We start from the raw sequence: 20,065 nt of genomic DNA, 5'->3' as shown, positions 1-20,065 counted from the left end.
CAGATGAGGAGTTGTATAGTTTATATGGGGCGTGCTGCCAAATTTCAACTATTTATTATGTATCATATGTGAAAGTGACCCTATATGGTTTGATTAAATGAGCCCTATGGAAGTGAATTGGGATTGGGTTCACATGGATATCTTGCTTCTTTGAAGGGATGAAAGAGCAGCTAGAAGTTGGTGAGAACTCGTGAGATTATTTTGCATTATGTTTGTTTTATTTTATTTTTTTTTACTTAGTTGTAATAAGGTACGGTTTACTTTACTAAACGTGTTGTTTTAAATAAGTACTCCGAAGAATATTTGGGTGTCGGTATTCCTAATAATTTGTCATATATAGGGACTAGGGAGTATGTTTGCGAGCATCAAAATGTAGGTTGTTGAGAGGTGTATACGTATGCCGAAGAGTTGAGCTTAGAATGTTTAGGCAAGCTCGTCTTGATTGTTACTAGCTAGGAAGCGATCCTCATATATAGTGAGGGAAGGTATTCAAATTGCTTAATCGATCTCTTCAATTTAATTCCAATGCATGAAAGCCATACTTCAAAATTCGCATGGGCACTAGCTTGTTGCAATTGTAGTGCTGTTCTTGTACAGGAGTAGAATTTATTAGAGATGACAAAATTATTTTTGCTGATAAAGGAACCTAGAAGTCAAAAATGGAAACATAGACTTTACCAAAAAAAAAAAAAAATGGAAACATAGACTCACTCACTCACTCACTCACATAGTCATGTCTTCTATAATAGTTGCATCATTGTGGCGTTGTGTTTTTTTTGGTGAAGATGTGGCGTTGTGTTGATGATCAATTTATGCTGCTCAGGTCAAAGTGCAAATTATTTTTCAATCAGTCACAGGCATACAAATAGGGCACTTGATGTTTTGTCTCTATATGTATAGCATATTCTTAATAATATTAAGAGAGTATCCCCATTGTGAAATTAGCAGACTTGTTCTATATTATAACTCTTTTGGCCAAAACAATAGAATAATATTCCTTAAAATTAAGTTCTTTTGTATTATTTCATTTTTCTTTTATTTAATTAACTTATTTTACTATTACTTGTATTTGTTTATTTCTTATTTTCCTAAACATGTAAATATAGTGATATGATACAAGCTTATTTATCTACTTAATAAACTTCGAATGTGGCCAGCTTCTTGTCTTCATTTAGGCCTATTATTCATGTTAACATACCAAAAGCTAAGAAAATGAAACTCACATATATAGCTAAAAACATATTTAATTCTCAAATCCCGCAACTGAGATATCTTTCCATGATTCCATCTGCGGGAATAGGCAGCAGGCAGCAGGAAAAGTGGAAAACAATGATAATGATATGGTATTATAGAAGAATTGGTGGTCATCAGGTTAATTTTCCTTAAAATTGGTTCCCAAAACACACGACTTACACGTTTTCATGGAAAAAAAAAAAAAAAAAATATATATATATATTTGTAAAAAAAATGAATAAAATTTTCACTTATTTAAAAAAAAAAAAAAAAATGAGTCCACAGCTATATCGTTTGATTTGCTAGATGCATTGACCCTTGTGGTGAATATTTGGTTACAGGGACGATGCCCACAGCCATTAGCGAAATTCATTGCGAGTGCTCCACTTCTCAACCCGGATAATAATATTCGTCCTATAGCTGTGGGGATGGTTTGGCGTCGTCTAGTCTCCAAGATTGCAATAAAAGGAGTTTCCAAAGATGTGATAGGATACTTACAGGATTTTTAATATGGGGTTAGTGTTTCTAGTGGAGCAGAAGTGATTTTGCACGCTGTCAACCGCATAGTGCATGCTAACAGCAACAGTACCTCTCTTTCGATGCTGCTTATAGATTTTCAGAATGCTTTTAACATAGTTGATCGGACTACCATGTTGAGAGAGGTTCGTATCCGTTGCCCAGCTATTGCCCCTTGGGTCGAGTACTTGTATTGTCAACCTGCGAGGTTATATTTGGGGGATGGCTACATATGGTATGCTATTGGGGTCCAACAAGGCGACTCTTTAGGCCCCTTCTATTTGCATTGATGTTGCATCTCCTGATTCTGCAGATCCAGTCCAGTTGTCAGTTATTGCTATATGCTTAGTATCTAGATGATGGGACTCTGATTGGAGATACAGAACAGGTGGCGACCACTTTGAGTATGATTTAGGAAGAAGGACCTTCTTATGAGCTAGTTCTTAATGTGGCTAAAATTGAGATATTTTGGCCGTCACTAGATCCACGTCGCTCCACTCCTGGTCTCTTTCCTTCAGATTTGTCCCGTCCTCAGTAGGGAGTCAGGTTGCTTGGAGATGCGGTCAGCACTGATTCATCCTTTGTCATGGGCCTTGCTCGCAAGCGTGTTGAAAAAGTTGTGACTTTGATAGACAATTTAGCTATATTGGAAGATTCACAGTGTGACTTAGCTCTCTAAGTTGGTCTTTGCGATTCATACTTGTCCACCATCCCTTTTTAGAGAGGCAGCTAAGACTTTTGATTGGTTTCTCCACAGTGTTCTCCAGGGCATTGTGGTTTTTGATGGTCCTAACTTTGGTGATTTGCAGTGGCGCTTATCGACACTCCCATTATGTCTTGGTGGGTTAGGCATTTATTGTGCCACTGATGTCTCTACTTTTGCTTTTTTGGTCTCCCGTTGTCAGACTTCTGAACTTCAGAACCACATTCTTAGGAGTTGTGGCCCAGTGCCTGTGCTTTTAGATGAGATTCTTGATGTTGCTAGCAGTGCTTTGAGTATTTGTCTACCTGATTTTGACCTTAGTTCTATGGCTGTGAATGCTACTGTCCCCTCAAAACCATAAAAAGTTTTGGCGGAAGCGTTCTATGATAAGATTGTTGCTGGTCTTGAGAGGGAGTTTGTGTTATCTACTCATCAGAAAGCAGTTATTAGATGCTTGCAGTCAAAACACACAAATAATTTTCTACTTGCTATTCCGATGGAGGGACTTGGACAGTGTATGTCACCGGTGGAGTATCGTTCTATTATCCATTACCATCTCATGATTCCTTTGTACTCTGATGGTGGTCTATGCCCTGTTTGCAAAAAGAGTAGGCTAGATGTTTTCGGGGACCATGCAGCACATTGTAGACATTTTTCAGGTTTCAAATACCGACATGATTATGTAAGAGATATTTTATGTGATGCATTTTGGAGGGCTGGGGTACAAGTGAAGAAGGAGGCTCCCGTGAATTTTCTTACTAATCCGAATGAAGGAAGATCGACACTTCGGCTTGCGGATGTATTGATTTACAGTTGGTATGAGGGGAGACATGCATGTGTTGATGTAATTGGAGCTTCTCCGTTGGTAGGGCTTGGGAATGAAGTCTTTAAGATAGGAGAAACAGCTAATAGAGCAGCGGTAGGAAAAATTGAGAAACACGAAGAAGCTTGTAGAGCTAACCATCATTATTTCATTCCATTCAGTTTTGACACTTTTGGTTTCTTGACACAACAATCTGTTGAGCTCCTTAAGAGATTGCAGAAAGTTATGGACTGCAACGTAATGACAGCTAGTTCTAACGAGTTTGTCTTTAGGAAGATAGAATTTGCTATTTATAAATGATTTGTGGCGCAGCTTGTTACACATTTGTTCTAATTATTTGTCAAATTCGTTATCATTATCAATAAAATTTTCACATAAAAAAAAAAAAAAAAAATACACATTTTCATGAAATCAACAAAAAGATAAATTACCAAAAAAATACAACAAAAAGATAAAAAAAATTACTTCAAAATTTTCACAAAAATTTTCTGAGTGGTTGAAAATTTCTAAAATTGCCATTGTTTACTTCCTTCAGTAACACATGCCTCCGGGGACCGAAGCCCTTCCCTTAGTTCAATAGTATGGGACTATGGGTGATCCAATCTCTTTATAAGAAGGGATTTCATTTTTACAAGCCCAATTTAGAACTCTTCATAATTATATATATTGAGCTTTATACTAGACCGTAATCTGATATATATGCTCCTATGCATGATTCACGTGCCACTAAGTTAGTGTGAATTTACATGTACGTGATTACCCCATCTTTCTCATTATCCTTATCATTATCATCAATCATGATGAATTAAATATCGCAGGGGATTCCGGCTTAACCGGTCCCCGCTCCCTTTGGATGCGGGCACCCCCTCATAATATCATATGCTACATCAAATTTTAGAAAGACAAAACTCATTTTCATCTGCAAGGAAACGTGTTATATTTTACCCTTTAATAAGCTATCAGTATGATTCCTTGACTTCAGCTCCCAAAAAAGCTTTTTTAAATGCAAGTATAGTCTTTGTTTAGCTTTTGTCAAACATCTTTTAACTTCTATTTTAAGGAATGGAAACTTCGTATGCCTTTCTCTTAACACTTATGACTTATCTCTTCACTCAAAAGCCAAAGGTCGTCCCGTCTTTTGCTTACTTTTTAAAATTAAACATGCTGCAAGAAGCTCACTATGAAACTTTAAAAAATGTGTACTTGCAAATCATATGAAGTACATAGTTACCATATGCGAGGTGGAACTCTACAAGCTGCATGCGGAAGACAAGATTGAAATGATCGATAATGAACTCACGATAATAACTATGTTGGTAACGATTTAGATAAAGGACATACTGCTCAGTTAAGCACAAATTAGTTTTGCAATTTGTCTTAGAAATCTTAAGTGTGCGCTTAACTAACCAAACTGAGGTCAGTGAGTCACTCTTTCTAGTTTCAAATCAAGCATGGATATAAGAACATCTCTAGGTGGTGGTAGTATATTTTTCAAATTGGAAGAATTTGGAAGCAAATTTTGACCAATTCTAGATGGCAGCAAATTCCATTAGCAAAAAACAATCCATGCCACATTACCACTGTCGCGCGACAGTTGGAGGAGTGTGCATGTACAATTCCAAAACAACCCATGCGACAGTAGGAGTGGCGCGCAACCATTCTAAAAGTAAAGAAAAAAAAACCCCGACATTAGAAGAGGCGTGCGACAGTACCACTGGCGCGTGGTGTTGGTCAAAGTAAAAAAAAAAATTGGGGAAATATTTGCTAATGACGCTCTGTATCCGCATCCAAATTGCTAAATTTGGGAACAAGAATGCGAATAAACATGTTATACGACCGAATTTACTACCACCTAGAATTGGAATTCCAAAAATTCCAAATTGTTTCTTCAAATTTGAAGATTTTGATAGGTGATAGATACTACCACTTAGAAATGCTCTAAATATATAATTAAAAAAAAAGAGAGCAATTACAACAAAATATGCCCGAAGTTGATTACTTAGTCGTTGAGTTTTATATTTTAGTCACTGTTAGGCGCAGTTTGGTAAGAGTACTTTAAGCTTGTTCAAATTGCACTAAACTGCTAAAAAACAACTACCATTCCACTTTACTAGTTTTTATAGAGATCCATTTTGACTCATCAAAAAAAGTTGTACCATGAAAATTTGTGAAATCAATCATTGATATCAGCTATATTGATAGCCTAATATATATAATGAAGAACCTCACTGATTATTAATCTTTAATTTCTTTACTGTTTTTGCTGTATGACTAGTACGCGGGGTTGTAGACTAAATGATCAATGTGATCTGTGTTAATGTTTGACAATATATATTCTGGAGGTTAATTTCCAAGTCGTACGTATTGCCCATACAGGCATACAGCCCAGAGTTCTTTCCAGTCGCGCAGTATTAAACAATTCATATATGTGCGAGTATTAAACTATTAATATGTCTGCTCATAAGGTGAAATGGTGAAAATTAATCCTGATAGATCAGCAAGATTATACTTCGATATGTAAACTTGTTACGTAAATGATGAAACACAATAGCTATAGCCTATAGGAGTTCATCTGACCTACACCAAGTTGAGGGTTTCGAAATAAACCGACCTCTTTCTTAATTAGATACAGGTCTTGTATGCCTGTTCTTCCCATTTGTTAATTCACCAGGAAGAAGGCCGGGTTAAAACCCTTCATCGGGGTCTGGCCGACCTGAAGCCTATCCTAAAAATGTGAAACTTATTCCCATTATTATTGTATATAGTATATGTATAGCTAGTTTCATATGTTTAATTATTTATATCTTTTTTTACTATACGACTGATTAAAACTTCAAATAAAGTACTTATTATTACTGAATGTTGGTGAGATTAATTTATGTTTCGAGTTTGACTTTCAAAAATCAAAATATCCCTTTGCTTGAAGTACTTAGAGAACGCAAACTTCATTTTCTTAAATAATAATGAAGCATTTCGTCATCCATAACTTTTAGAAATAATGGACGATGGGGATGAAGGTGACATCTTAGGAGACTTTTCTTGGATTTATATATTTTCTTTTTAGGACGATGTAAAACAATATTATCTGTTTCTCTTTGCCAAACTTGTTTGAATTCCAATTCAAAAGGTCGTGTACTAGACCATGTATGCAAGAAAACAGTATGTATATACGAGGAAGCAAAGTAAGTTTATGATTTCTAAGACTGTTAAATTAAGCCTGGTGGCGTGTGAATTGGGCTGTTCTGAACTTGTAGTTGTATGTAGGGCTGTCAATGGTTCCAATAACCCGATCCGAATCAAACCGATAAAAAATGGTTTAGGTTTTAGTAATTTGGTTTGTTCTCTACCAATTTGAAACTGAACCGAGCCGATGAGATATTGGTTTGGTTTCGGATTTGGTCCTCCACCGAAGTTGATATGAACTTGAACAATAAGATAACATTTTATTAATATTTATGATAAATTTTTTATATGTTTATCAATTGTGTGGCTGAAATCGATTTAATTGATTTTATAGTTTTCAGGTTTTCTCGGGTTGGTTCAATTTCGGTTTGCAATATATTTTATCGGTTCCGTTCGTTTTGGATGAAATATAATATTATCGGTTTGGTTTGGTTTCGGGTTCCTAATTTTCTAATTGGTTCCGGTTCGGATTTTCCAGAATCCGACCCAAACCGATCCATTGAAAGCCCTAGTTGTATTCATAGTATTCAATGTCGGGATAGGGCAATATATTGACATCCAAAATCTCGATATATAATCGATATATCCCCTTATGTGGGGATATCTTTATCTTCCTTAGATATATATTATAATATTCTTTTGGCTCTATTTTTCAAGGCTTCACAGAGTCTCCAATTTTTTGTAAACTCTAATACTAATTATAAAAAAAAAAAAAAAGAATTTCAAATTAGGAGTTTCCATTATTCATGTAATGGGGGTTCAACAAGGAGTCCCACAAAAACACTCTTTCTCAATTTTTCTTTTAAATTAAAAATTTTAGCTAGATAAACCCTAGAAACCTCACGTAGAAAATAACTCTAAAGAAACAAAACCCCTATATCATAGAGTTACAAGATTTCATTTTTTTTACGCTAAAAATTGTTGTTAACAAAGTTGGATCAATTATAAACGAGTTTCGAGTACCCAACTTTTAAGTTCTAATAGTAATAGGTAATACCGTTACAGAAGTCAAACAGTATGCTGGAGAGACATTCAACCCGAACAATGTTAACTATTTAAATATTAAGTCCGAGTTCAATTAGGTAGATGATCATGTTTGTGACATGGTGATTTCACTGTCTTGATACTTATATTTCCAGCAACAATATCATGTTTTAATATCTCAATGTCAAGGGAAAATGTCAATCACGTGTTTTTATATGATGACAACCAGACACGATAATAATGAAAATAACTAATGATTGTTATGAGAAAATGATAACTTCTAAGACATGTAGACCTTGCAAAACATATATTAGGTAAAATACGAAACATCATTATTCTCAAACCTATAGAAGGCCCAAATCTCTTTGTACTGTATAGACTATCGTATAGACTATCCATAATACTAATCATTAAGTTACTATGTTACCATGTAGTGATAGTCCATAACCTATTAAAATATTAGACCAAAAAGAGAACAATCACATAATACTCCAATAATGTTTAGATTTGTGTGTAAGATGGGGTTTTATTTTGGATCAGTGAGAAAGGGAAGGGTTTCTTGGAAGATCACTCTATCAGTGACATGAGCAAGCTAAGTAGGTGATGCAACTGTATTGAACTAACTTCAAAGAATAACTAATGAGAAATCACAAACTGTATACAAATGCATCGATCTAACCTCAAAAAATAATTAACGGAAAATCAAAAAATTAAATGGATACAACTGCATTGAACAAATCTAAAATAATGATTAACGAGAAATAAAAAAGTAGGTGTAACTGCATTGAACTAACTTCAAAGAATAATTAACGGGAAATTAGGAACTTGATGTGAATGCATCAATTTAACCTCAAAGAGTTATTAAAGAAAAATAAAAATTGTATGCAAATGCATCAAACTAACTTCAAAGCATAATTAACAGAAAATCACAAACTATACTGCAATTGCATGGAACTAACCTTAATGAATAATTAATAAGAAATCGAAACTAGATGCATCGAACTAATTTCAAAGAATATTTAACGGAGAATTAGAAACTAGATGCAAATGAATCGAACTATCATAATGAATAACTAACGGGGAATTGACAACATGATGCAAATGCATTGGATTAACCTCAAAGAATAATTAACGGAAAATCCGAAACATGATGGAAATGTAATAAACTAACCTTAAAGAATAATTAATTGGAAATTTTTTTATGATCCAACATTGTGAATCATGTACTTATATGATATTTTTTTTAAAGCCATGTTTGCAAGGAAACAACATAGGGATTAATAGAATTTGGTATTACTAATGGAAAATAAAAAACTAATGGATTACTAATGGAATTATATTACTAATTGGAAAATCGAAAACTGGATGCAATTGCATCTAACTAACCTCTAAAAGTAATTAACAGAAAATCGACAACTAGATGCAAATGCATTTAACAAACCTCAAAGAGTAATTAACGGAAAATCTTTTTTTTTTGCTAAAGATAATTGTATTGATTAAGAAAAGGTTACAAGTTTCAAAAAAGAGTTAAAGTTAATATAGGTAGCATGTCTTCATTTCTACAAATAGCTAATTTACAAATCTAGAGTATGTAGGTCATATTAATGTCTTCTATCCTGTATAGAAAATTAGGAGTATTGACCAACCATTTGTTTCCCCCTTTGCCAAGGTGACAACATTTTTAGAGCAAATGTCTGCTCCAAAGTTTACCTCTCGACATGTGCAGGTGGTTAGAATCCAATCGGCTAGATGCTTGACTTTTTTCCATGCCGCTCGCCCTCACCAATGCATTTGGTTGTTATTAAATGACTTCATTGCAGCAGTGGAATCCGACTCCACCCATATATGCTTCCATCCCAGTTTCATACCTTGCTAATGCATCCAACTAACTTCTAAAAGTAATTAACGGGAAATCAAAAAATAGATGCAATTGCATTGAACTAACCTCAAAGAATAATTAACGGGAAATAAAAAACTGAATGCAAATGCATGGAACTAACCTAAAAATATGATTAACGACAAATTAAAAACTGGATGAAATTGCATTTATCTAACTTTAAAAGATAATTAACGGGAAATCAGAAATTGGATGTAAATGCATTGAACTAACATCCGATCAAAGAATAACTAACGAAAAATCGTAAACAGGATGTGAATGCATCAATTTAACCTCAAAGTTAAGAATAATTAACTGGAAATCATAAAATGAATGTAAATGCATGAAAGTAACCTAAAAGAATGATTAACGATAAATTGAAAACTGATTGTAATTGCATTTAACTAACTTCAAAAGATAATTAGTAGGAAATCGAAAATTGGATGCAAATGCATTAAAAAAACTAATGGGAATCGAAAACTGGATGTGAATGCATCGATCTAACTTAAAAAAATGATTAACGGAAAATTAGAAACTGATAACAAATGCATCAAACTAACCTCAAAGCATAATTAACGAGAAATCGAAAAATGGACTCAACTGCATAGAACTAACCTCAAAGAATAATTACAGAAAATCATAAACTGGGTGTAAATGCGTCGTATTAACCTCAAAAAATAATTAACAGAAAATCAGAAACTGGATGCAAATGCATCGGACTAACCTCAAAGAATAATTAACAGAAAATTGGAAACTTGATGCAAGTGCATCGAACTAACCTCAAAGCATAATTAATGGAAAATTGGAAACTAGGTGCAACTGCATGGAACTATGATGGTAAAGTACAAGAGTTTCGAGGACGAGTTTCTTTCAAGCCGGGGAGTATGATGCATGGGCATAGAAACTTCTAATTATATTATTAATAGTCTTATATATTGAATTAGTAGAGTTTCTTATTTGGTATAGATCTAGGTTAATTAGTAAGGTTTCTATTTTGGTTTCTAAATAGAATTAGAAACATTGGTTATTATATAAAGGCAGCTAGGCCTTCATCGTTAGAAGGTTGTTATTAAATATTTATTCTAAAAAAATTGTTCTTAATGATTGAAGGTTTATTCTAACCTCAAAGAATATAATTAACGGGAAATCGGAAACTTGATACAAATACAACGAACTAACCTTAAACAATATTTAGAAGAAAATCATAAACTAAATGCAAATTGATCGAACTATCCCCAAAGAATAATTAACCGAAAATTGGCAACATGATATAAATGCATCGAACTTACCTCAAGGAATAATTAACGGAAATTCAGAAACTGGATGCAAATGCATTGAACTAATCTCAAAACATAGTTGTATCATATATAATGGGAATGTCTTGACTAGTATAGTTTTGCATTTAAAATGGTGTTTATCGTAATGTTTTGCTATTCAATTAGCGTCAATGTGATCTTCGCCTCTTTGGGCATTCTCCCAAAACTTTAATCAAACTTATATTATTAATTAAACAATAACAAAAAAGTCGAAGAGTTTTATCAAGAGTGGGTTCTTTCTTTTTATTGAAAGTGAGATTTTCACATTGCAAGAAATTTGGATGAGTAATCAATATATATAACATTCATATCTCATAGTTATGCATAGTTGCTAATACTTTTATAACGGCACCCGTTTGTATGACGGGTTCGAAAGCTAGTTATATCTTTATATATATATATAATAGCAGTCCCTTTTGGAGTGCTGTGAGGGTGTCCACGTCGGTAGGGGAATTAAGAAAAAATAGGAGAAAAAAACTGCCGAACCAAGAGTCCCAATTAATTATGTGTATAGGGCATATCCATGACGTGAGAGTTTAGTGGGGCAAGTGGGCCGATGCGATATAGGAGAGACAAGACCTGCAACAGGGGATCGGATCCACGGTAACCTAACTGCATGGAAACCGCCGAACATGTGGGAAGACAGGAGACACTACCAAAAAAAGGGCTTTTTGCGGCAAGGTTTTTGTCACGGCCATTGATTTTGAGGCTAAAAACCCCCTTTTGTAGCGGTCATTTTTACTTGAGGCAACACATAGTTTTTAGCCTCGGCTTGTCACCATCCCGCGGCTATATCATATGTTCTCGCCACAACTGTAGACATCTCAAGGCTAAAAGATACTTCTAGCCTCGGATGGAGTTAGGTCGCAGCTAAAGGTTGCACATTTTGTGGCGTGGTGTGGTTGGCCGTTGCCAAATGGTCTTTTAAATTGGTTAAACAATTAAACTCGTAAATTTTAATATAGAAAGAACTGAAAAATTCGACCAGCTTTTTATTTCCATCTATCCCGCCAATGTTTTCATTATCTCACTTAAAAAATCGAAAAAAAAAAAAAACAATTAAGAAAGAGCATGTTTAGGGTTTTATCTCTCTCCCAAATATGAACTAAACCATGGGTGGCTAATCTATTACTGAAATTTCCATTAGATACAAAACTCATTTTCATATCTTCTCCCATTCATCCGTTTTTATCGAAAGTGAACTAGGTAAGCTTCAGTTCAATTCTTTTCCCTTCACCAAATTCATTTAATTTCGTAAGCCTTCATCAATTATTTTTTGTTTCTTTGTGTGTTCAAGAGAAAAATCGTAATTGAGTTTCTTAGACAAGGAGCTTGGATTTACCAGAAAGGACTAGGAAGAAATAGAGAAGGTAATTGGATTTATTCATTGTGTTGATTTTTTCTAGTTCATGGTATGACAGTCCAAATTCTCTTTTATATGTTTTGTCTTCCAAAGAACATTGAAGGTTGGGATATAGAGCCATTAAGTTCCTTGAATGTTCAATCATATGCTTCAGCATGTGGTGATGTAGACACAGACCTTTTAACCCTATCAAATGCATCTGGCGCTCAATGTTGTAAAGTACTAATGACAAAGCATCAGGTGGTAGCTTGTCATGAATTTGCTGGACGGAGATATAGTTTTTTATGTAGTGGATACTAGATAGGAAAAAGGAAGTTTCTCATGAATTTGCTAGATGGAGATGTAGTTTTCATGTAGTGGATATGAAAGCGAAATCTAATCCTTGCAATATAATGCCTTGGAAAAGAACCGACCTTGAAATGTTGTTATTAGAACTGGGTTTGCTGGAGGATTTTCTATGCCATACCAGTTGGTGTCGGTTACTCGGTTCTAGAAACTTCCCAGTGTATAGCTTATATCATTTGTTTAGGGTTTGTGGATCATGGATCAAGAGGGTATGGCTGTGACAACCTTAGTTAAGCTTCATGCTTGATTTTAATAGTACTTGGTAGGGCCTGCCTTAATGCATAACTTATTCAGAAAATAAAAACTAAAGAATTAATTTACTCCAAACTGAATAATGTAAAGTGTAAACATAAGATTAATAATTATGGTTACATGAAAGTTTTGACAAAATACGAGAGCAACTTACCAACTAAAAAAGAAAAGAGCAAAACATACTCAGATAACAAATAAGTTAAACTCCAACGAAGTATATTATACTCAGAAACAAAGCAGAACCCCATGTAGAGCACCTTTGCACTAAAGATAGGTTCCACCCAGATGCCGGGTTGATATTTTTGGAGTCAGTTCGCCAGTTCGGTAATGTGGCTCAACCGTACAATCTTTAAGGTTGAAAATTCCCATATCATGAGGTCTAATTCCATACTCTTCTTGCCCAAAGTATCCTTCATAGTGGTCATCAGTAAAATATATAGAATTTTGCTTGCATTCGGGAAAGTCTGAAGTTGATAGAGATAGAGAAGAACTATGACCAAGAAATAGTACTCGGTCATGTATATTATCCTAGGAAGCATGGATACCGACACGCTATGAACCACTGATACGTCTCTAAGGGTGAAGTATTGGTGTCCAATACGTGTCCAACACGGATACGCCCCGATACGTGTCGGATACGCGATTCGGAGTATCCGATTTTTTAGAGAGAAAAGAGAACGACTTAGTTAGGTTTCTCCCCCTCCGCCAGCTTTCGCTGGCTCCGCGCCCCTTCTGTGATGGCGAAATATATATATATTATTCAAACGTGTCTATGACGTATCCATATCCTATATTTTTGAAAAATATCGTGTCTGCGTATCCGTGTCGTGTCGCGGTCCGTCGCGATGTCGGCTAGGAAGCACGGATAACGATAAAGAAAAATTCCCATTTAGTTCTCGGGTAAAATTCCCAGTTTTGCTAATATCTCAAGTCCTTTCGTTGCAAAGTGCAAACACAGTTGCCTTGAGAAAAGTTTCTCAGTGAGGGTATGTAACCTTAGTCACACAAACCATGTACAAGGTATATCACTCCCGATCTAAAACCACGGTTTGGCGAATTTCGACTGAAAGCTCCTAAAATCCGCGCTTTGAAATTTCTAAAACCGCGCTATCTATTTTTCGAACCGCACTTTTAGTTTTTCAATATCTTTTTGGCCTTATTTTTTTTATTTTATTATATTGCTTGTTTCATTAGATTAGTTGTATAATGCGTGGACATGTACTGTATTAAAACTCAACATGTCATTTTCTAAACTAGATATCAGCATGCTTGCTTCCTTTGGTAGGGATGTCTAGCTTGCTCTAATGTGATATTCAACATATGTGTCATCTCATTTTATTTGCTAACTACTACTAAACCATTTTAGGGTGATTAGTTCCTTATATTTACTAAGAAGTTGCAATGCTAGATTTGTATGTACTTGGTTTGAACTCTTAATATTTAATTTGTTTCCAAATCATGTTGTATTTCCTCATTCTTTTTACTTGTTATTAAGTTTAACATGCTTGGGCTGAGATAGTAAAATATATTAAATGCTTGTGTTATGTTGTTGTAAGCATACTCCCCATTAAGTACGATTAGCATAGGTAGGTCTTCCAGGAACGGATGCTTTTTTCCTATTTTATTTTATTTTAGTGACTTTTCAACCTTGATAGATTTCAATGTTAATTAGGCTTCTTATGTATTAAGGAAGATTCTCTTATATGTTTGGTTATGTATTTGTTGTGTATTAGTTAGCACTTGATGGATAAAAGTTGGATGCACCTGACTGTTGAAAGGTCCAATCGCAAGTATATTCCAGGTTGTGAGGAGTTTGTGCACTGGGCATGGGATAATCGACCTGAAGAGTTTGGTGATGAGATTGATTGTCTATGTGTTCGATGCATTAATAAAGTGTTGAGGCCCAAAGATGTAGTTCGGGATCACGTATTAAATAAGGGTATAGTACGGTCATATATCCATTGGACCAAACACGGGGAAGGAGATGAAGTGGATGCTCGCCATGACTCCAATGATGGTGATGATATGCACCAAATGTTGCAAGATGTATTAGGGTTTCCAGACCTAGTTGGAACAGGTAGTGACACACCAACTATTCCTGTTTCTAATGAGGCTAGTTCGAGTGAGCCTTGTATGGATGAGCCAAATGAGGAGGCACAAAAGTTTTATAAATTATTGAAGGAGGTTGAGACACCACTATATCCTGGTTCTACTAAAGCTTCAAAATTGTCTTTCCTTGTTCGCTTGCTTCATGTAAAGTGTCTAAATGGCTGGAGAAACCATTCATTTGACATGTTACTTCAAGTGTTAAACGAGTCACTTCCTGATGAAATCAATATGCCAAAGAATCATTATGAATCAAAAAAGCAACTTCGGGACCTTGGTTTGGAGTGCATTAAGATAGACGCTTGTCCAAATGATTGTATGCTGTATTGGAAGGATAATAAGCCAATCGAGGACAAGGATGAATGCGATATATGTGGTCAGTCAAGGTGGGAACTTACTCCATCCGTGGATCGATGAGGAGGAAGGAAGTAATTCTACTATGAAACATAAGAAAAAAGCTGCAAAAGTCTTGAGACGATATTTTCCATTAAAGCCGAGGCTTCAGAGATTATTTATGTGCTCAAAAACATCAAAGGACATGAGGTGGCATGCAGATTGTCGTAGCAAGGATGGAGCATTAAGGCAACCAGCTGATTCTGAGGCATGGAAACACTTGGACGAAAGATATCCTTCTTTTGGTTTGGAACCTTGCAATGTCAGGCTTGGTTTGGCTAGTGATGGTTTTAGTCCCTTTGGTAATCTTAGCACTATGCATAGCACATGGCCTGTGGTTCTTGTTCCATATAATCTACCACCATGGATGTGCATGAAGCGAGCTTATTTTTAGCTTGTCACTACTTATTCCCCGGCCCTAGCAGTCTTGGGAATAACATTGATGTGTACTTGCGACCTTTGGTCGATGAGTTGAAAGAGTTGTGGACGAAAGGAGTCGAGACATATGATGCATATTCCAAGCAGAATTTTCAGATGCATGCAGCTGTTTTATGGACAATTAATGACTTTCCAGCCTTTGCCAACTTGTCAAGATGGAGCACCAAAGGCCAACTTGCGTGTCCTTCTTGCCACGAGAAGACTTGTTCAAAAAGATTGCAGCACGGTATGAAGTTTTGATATATGGGAAGTCGCCAGTTCCTACCACTTAATCATCCATATCGAAGGAACAAAAGTTCCTTTGATAACACTATTGAACTGAGGACTACCCTAAAACCACAAAGTGGAGCTGAGGTTCTTGAGCAAGTCACATTTGGCAAGCCAGTGCTCGATAAGTACGGTCAAAAGAGAAAACGAGAAGATAATTTGCCGCATAACTGGAAGAAAATCAGTATATTTTTTGAACTCCCTTATTGGAAAGACCTTGGTTTCCCCACAATCTTGATGTTAGGCACATTAAAAAGAACAATAGCGAGAGTTGGCTTGGGACATTGTTAAATTTAGAGAAGAAAACAAAGGACAGCTTGAATGCCCGACAAGATTTGGTGTTGATGGGAATACGAAAATCACTTCACCCTATACCAAGAGCTGGCAACAAATACTACCTACCCCCTGCCCAGTACACATTGTCTTTGCAAGAGAAGAGGAAGCTTTGTCAATTTTTGAAAGATGTAAAGGTTCCCGATAATTATTCATCCAATATTTCATGCCGTGTTCATGTTAAAGAAGCCAAGATACATGGCCTGAAAAGTCATGATTGGCATGTTCTAATGCAACAACTACTTCCAGTTGTAGCATGTGGAATTCTACCCAAGGAACTAACAATGGTTTTGGTTGAGTTGTCCAATTTCTACAAGCAATTGTGTTCTAAAGTGTTATGGGTTGAAGAGTTGGAGCCGCCTAGAGTATAGTATTGCTTTGGACTCTTTGCAAAATGGAAATGATTTTTCCTCCAGCATTTTTTGATGTTATGGTTCACTTACCAATGCATTTAGCTGGTGAAGGCAAGCTTGCTGGACCAGTGTTTTATCGATGGATGTATGCAATTGAAAGGTAAGTGAAGACAATATGCAAGATCAATTTGTTTTCTTCCTAGGTAACATATATACTTATATTTATGTTTCTTTTTATATGTATATATATAGGTATTTGTATAAGCTTAAAAAGTATGTGCGCAACAAAATTCGCCCGGAGGGTTCAATTGCGGAAGGGTATCTTGCTGATGAGTGTTTGATATTTTGCTCGATGTACTTAAATGGTGGGGGTAGAGATAAGGTTTAATCGACAAGGGAGGAATGATGATTGTGAAGATGTAGAATCAGATGGAAAGTTTTCAATATTTGATGGAAGCACTCGTCCTTTAGGGAAAAGAACCTTGAGGAATCTAACTAACGAATAATGGGAACAAGCTCGTTTGTATGTGCTAATGAACTGCGAAGAAGTGAGGCTGTTTGTTGAGTACGACAAACTTCTCTTTTCTATTTAAAAGAAATTTTCTATGTTTGAATCACATATATGTTCATTATAATAAAAATGGTCTATTGTACAGGAAACACAAACAAATGATTAAGGATGACCATGGGCGCCGGATAAGTGCTAGGAACTTGGACCGTATTCATAATGAGAGATTTGGTAGCTGGTTTGAAAACCATGTATGTGGTAGTCGACTACTCATAGTATGTTTTATTAAGTATAATCATATTTATTGGTTTCATTTAGACGTGTTAATATGTTCTTCTTATCTAAGTAGGTTCAACAAATGAAAAGAGATGGTGAGTTGGTCAGTGAGCAACTCGATATGTTATCCTTTGGTCCTACCCGATTTGCCACCTGTTTTAGAGGTGCATTGCAAATGGATATAGGTTTCACACAAAAGATCTCGAGATGCTAAGAAAAAACGAAAATCATGGAGTTTTTGTATCTGCAGAAACCTCAAAGCTTTGCAAGTGCTAGAGATATGAATCTGTTATAGGGGAGTGTCGGTTATTATGGTATCCTAAATGATATAGTGGAGCTTCGTTATGGCAGTGGGAATCGAAAGTGTTTATGTTTAAATGTGATTGGTTTGATGGCTTGAGCCGTCCGGAGTGAAACAAGATGAATATGGTTTCACCAATCGCGTGAATTTCACACGAACCTTAGCTACCAATGAACCTTTTATTCTTGCATCGCAAGCACAACAAGTTTTTTTTTTTATCTTAGAGATACTTTGGATGAAAATTGGCGAGTTGTGTTGAAGACACAACCAAGGGACTTATATGATATGGGGTCAGAGGTTGAGCCAATCCAATATAACTCATCGTGCACACACCAAGATGCAAGTAATCCAATTGAGAACACAGATACCATTGAAAGCTGGACTAGGAATGAGGTTGAAGGAATTGAAGTTGTTGCCAATACTGTTGAAAGAGAGCAAGACTTCATTGATGATAATGAATGTGACGAAGACTTAAGTGAGGATAGTGATTGTGATGAGGACTTCATTAATGATAGTGATCCAGATTATTGATGTGTGGAGTGTGGTTTAATTTAGTTTTAGTGTTGCTAAGTATGACATTGGGTGTATGCATCTTTATTAAGACCGGCATATTCAATTTGTTATGAATGCTCTCTCTTGATAGTTTATTAATTTGATTGATGTTTCTTTTCTTATGAGTGCGTTTATTAGTCATGTTGGGCATTCCTTTAATTTTCTTGTATAACATAGATAAGTGCATGCAATGGTAAAAAGACGACGAGAGGATCCAAATGGCGATGAGAATGGTAAGATTTGCAACTGATTTTTGAATTCTTAGGTTTTTAACTATTGAATAATATCTAACTCATATTATTTGTTGTGCTGATATCTATATTTAACATTCTAAATAGGTGGGAAATGGGTTAGAGGCACTTCTACCCTTCCTAAGGTTTTTAATAACCCATCTAGTTCGAAGTTGAAACTGACTTGGAATGGCAATAATCAACTTGATGGACCAGATACACATCCAAGCTTGTTTGCAAAATCTATGGGAGTATTGATGACATCATCACATCGATTTGATTGGACTAAATATTAGGAGCAGCAAGGTGGAGATGATAAATTATGACTATAGAACACGCTTAAGGTAAATGTAATGACCCTGAATTTACCTGAGACTAATTTGGAATGACAATAAATGTAATGACCCTGAATTTACCTTACACTAAAGTGCCACCACCTGACTTGGTTTTATTTAAAGTTTGATTGCAACTTGTAGTCAGTATCCATGTATGCCACCATTGTGATTTTGTTATAGGGTATCAAGGTTCTAGGTTTGGTTGTTTATATACACCATGATATATTGTACATATTTGCATCGTGTTTTAGGATTTGTGGGAGCTTGATGAGAGCAAGAAAGAAACTACTTTGGGTCGAATTGCCTCAGATGAATTCAGGAATAAGAAGACTAAATGGAAAAAGAATTTCTATTCACGCTACACGACATATGAGGAGTGTATAGCGCACAAACCAGAGTAGCTATCACAACAAGAATGGGTCAATCTTGTGCAATTCTGGGATAGTCCCGAGCATCAAGTATGAAGAACTTTATTGTTCCATTTGAAATAGTTTTCACAACTTATATATTATTTTTGTTTTTTGTGTATCTAGGTAATTTCTGAGAGGAACAAGCGTAATCGTTCTAAGCAAATAGCAAAACATACTAGTGGTCGAAAAGGTTTTCCAGAAATGAGAGCACAAATTGTATGATATTTATTGTTGTCTTTGTTGTGAACTTACATTTTCAGATTGGCTTATAAGAAATAAGTCAAATAACAATTTGTTTGTGTCTGGACAGATTCGGGAGGAAGGTGCACCCCCATCTCAAGGAGACTTCTTTGTGCTATCCCATACAAGTCGGAAGACAAATGATGCACTTGATGGACAATCAAGAGAGTATATAGTAAGTGAAAATTCAAATCTAATAATGATGTTAAGTGAATATAATAAATGGTTTTCTTCTTATATATATTAATTTGGTTTGCAATATAGGAAAAAAATGAAAAGAGTTAGCTGGAAGAGATGAAAATGGAAATCAACAACCCCTTTCCGATAAAATCTACAGTAAGTTATGCCGCATGGAGCTTACATGGGCGTGGAGGTCTGATGGGTCGGTGTGACACCGACTAGTTATTTTGGTTCTCAAGCATCATCCCATGGTACAACTTCTGATCGTGTAGCTGAATTGGAAAATGAGATGGCTGAAATGCGAACCGAGGAGATAGCACAAGAAAAAGAGGAGGAAAGGCAACGTGAGCTTGATGAGATAAAGAGAGGGTTCGATGCACGATATGAAGCGATGGAAGCTCGATTTATGGAAACACTAATGCAGAGAACTTCCCTCTCTAGAATGTTGTAAGTTAAACTTCTTATGTCTTGCTACCTCTAATTCTTTGTGTCCACTACTAAAAAAAAAGGCTTGTTGTGTCATTTTAAAAGTGACACAAGTCAATTGTG

The 20,065-nt window shown here is 35.6% G+C and overlaps 1 long non-coding RNA gene across 1 annotated transcript; it reads left to right on the top strand.

Moving 5' to 3' along the window:
- The first annotated feature begins 11,937 nt into the window (after nt 1–11,937).
- On the top strand, nt 11,938–19,517 carry LOC147478210 (uncharacterized). Its single transcript, XR_015207311.1, has 4 exons — nt 11,938–12,004; nt 18,938–19,144; nt 19,220–19,312; nt 19,407–19,517. It is a non-coding gene; the product is annotated as an uncharacterized LOC147478210 (long non-coding RNA).
- Nucleotides 19,518–20,065: the final 548 nt, after the last annotated feature.

This window comes from Coptis chinensis, chromosome 9 (genome assembly GCF_015680905.1).
Source record: "Coptis chinensis isolate HL-2020 chromosome 9, ASM1568090v1, whole genome shotgun sequence".
In the NCBI taxonomy this organism is placed as follows: Eukaryota; Viridiplantae; Streptophyta; class Magnoliopsida; order Ranunculales; family Ranunculaceae; genus Coptis; species Coptis chinensis.
The sequence above is the reverse complement of the archived record's forward strand: the minus strand, read 5'-3'. Positions and strand labels throughout refer to the sequence as shown.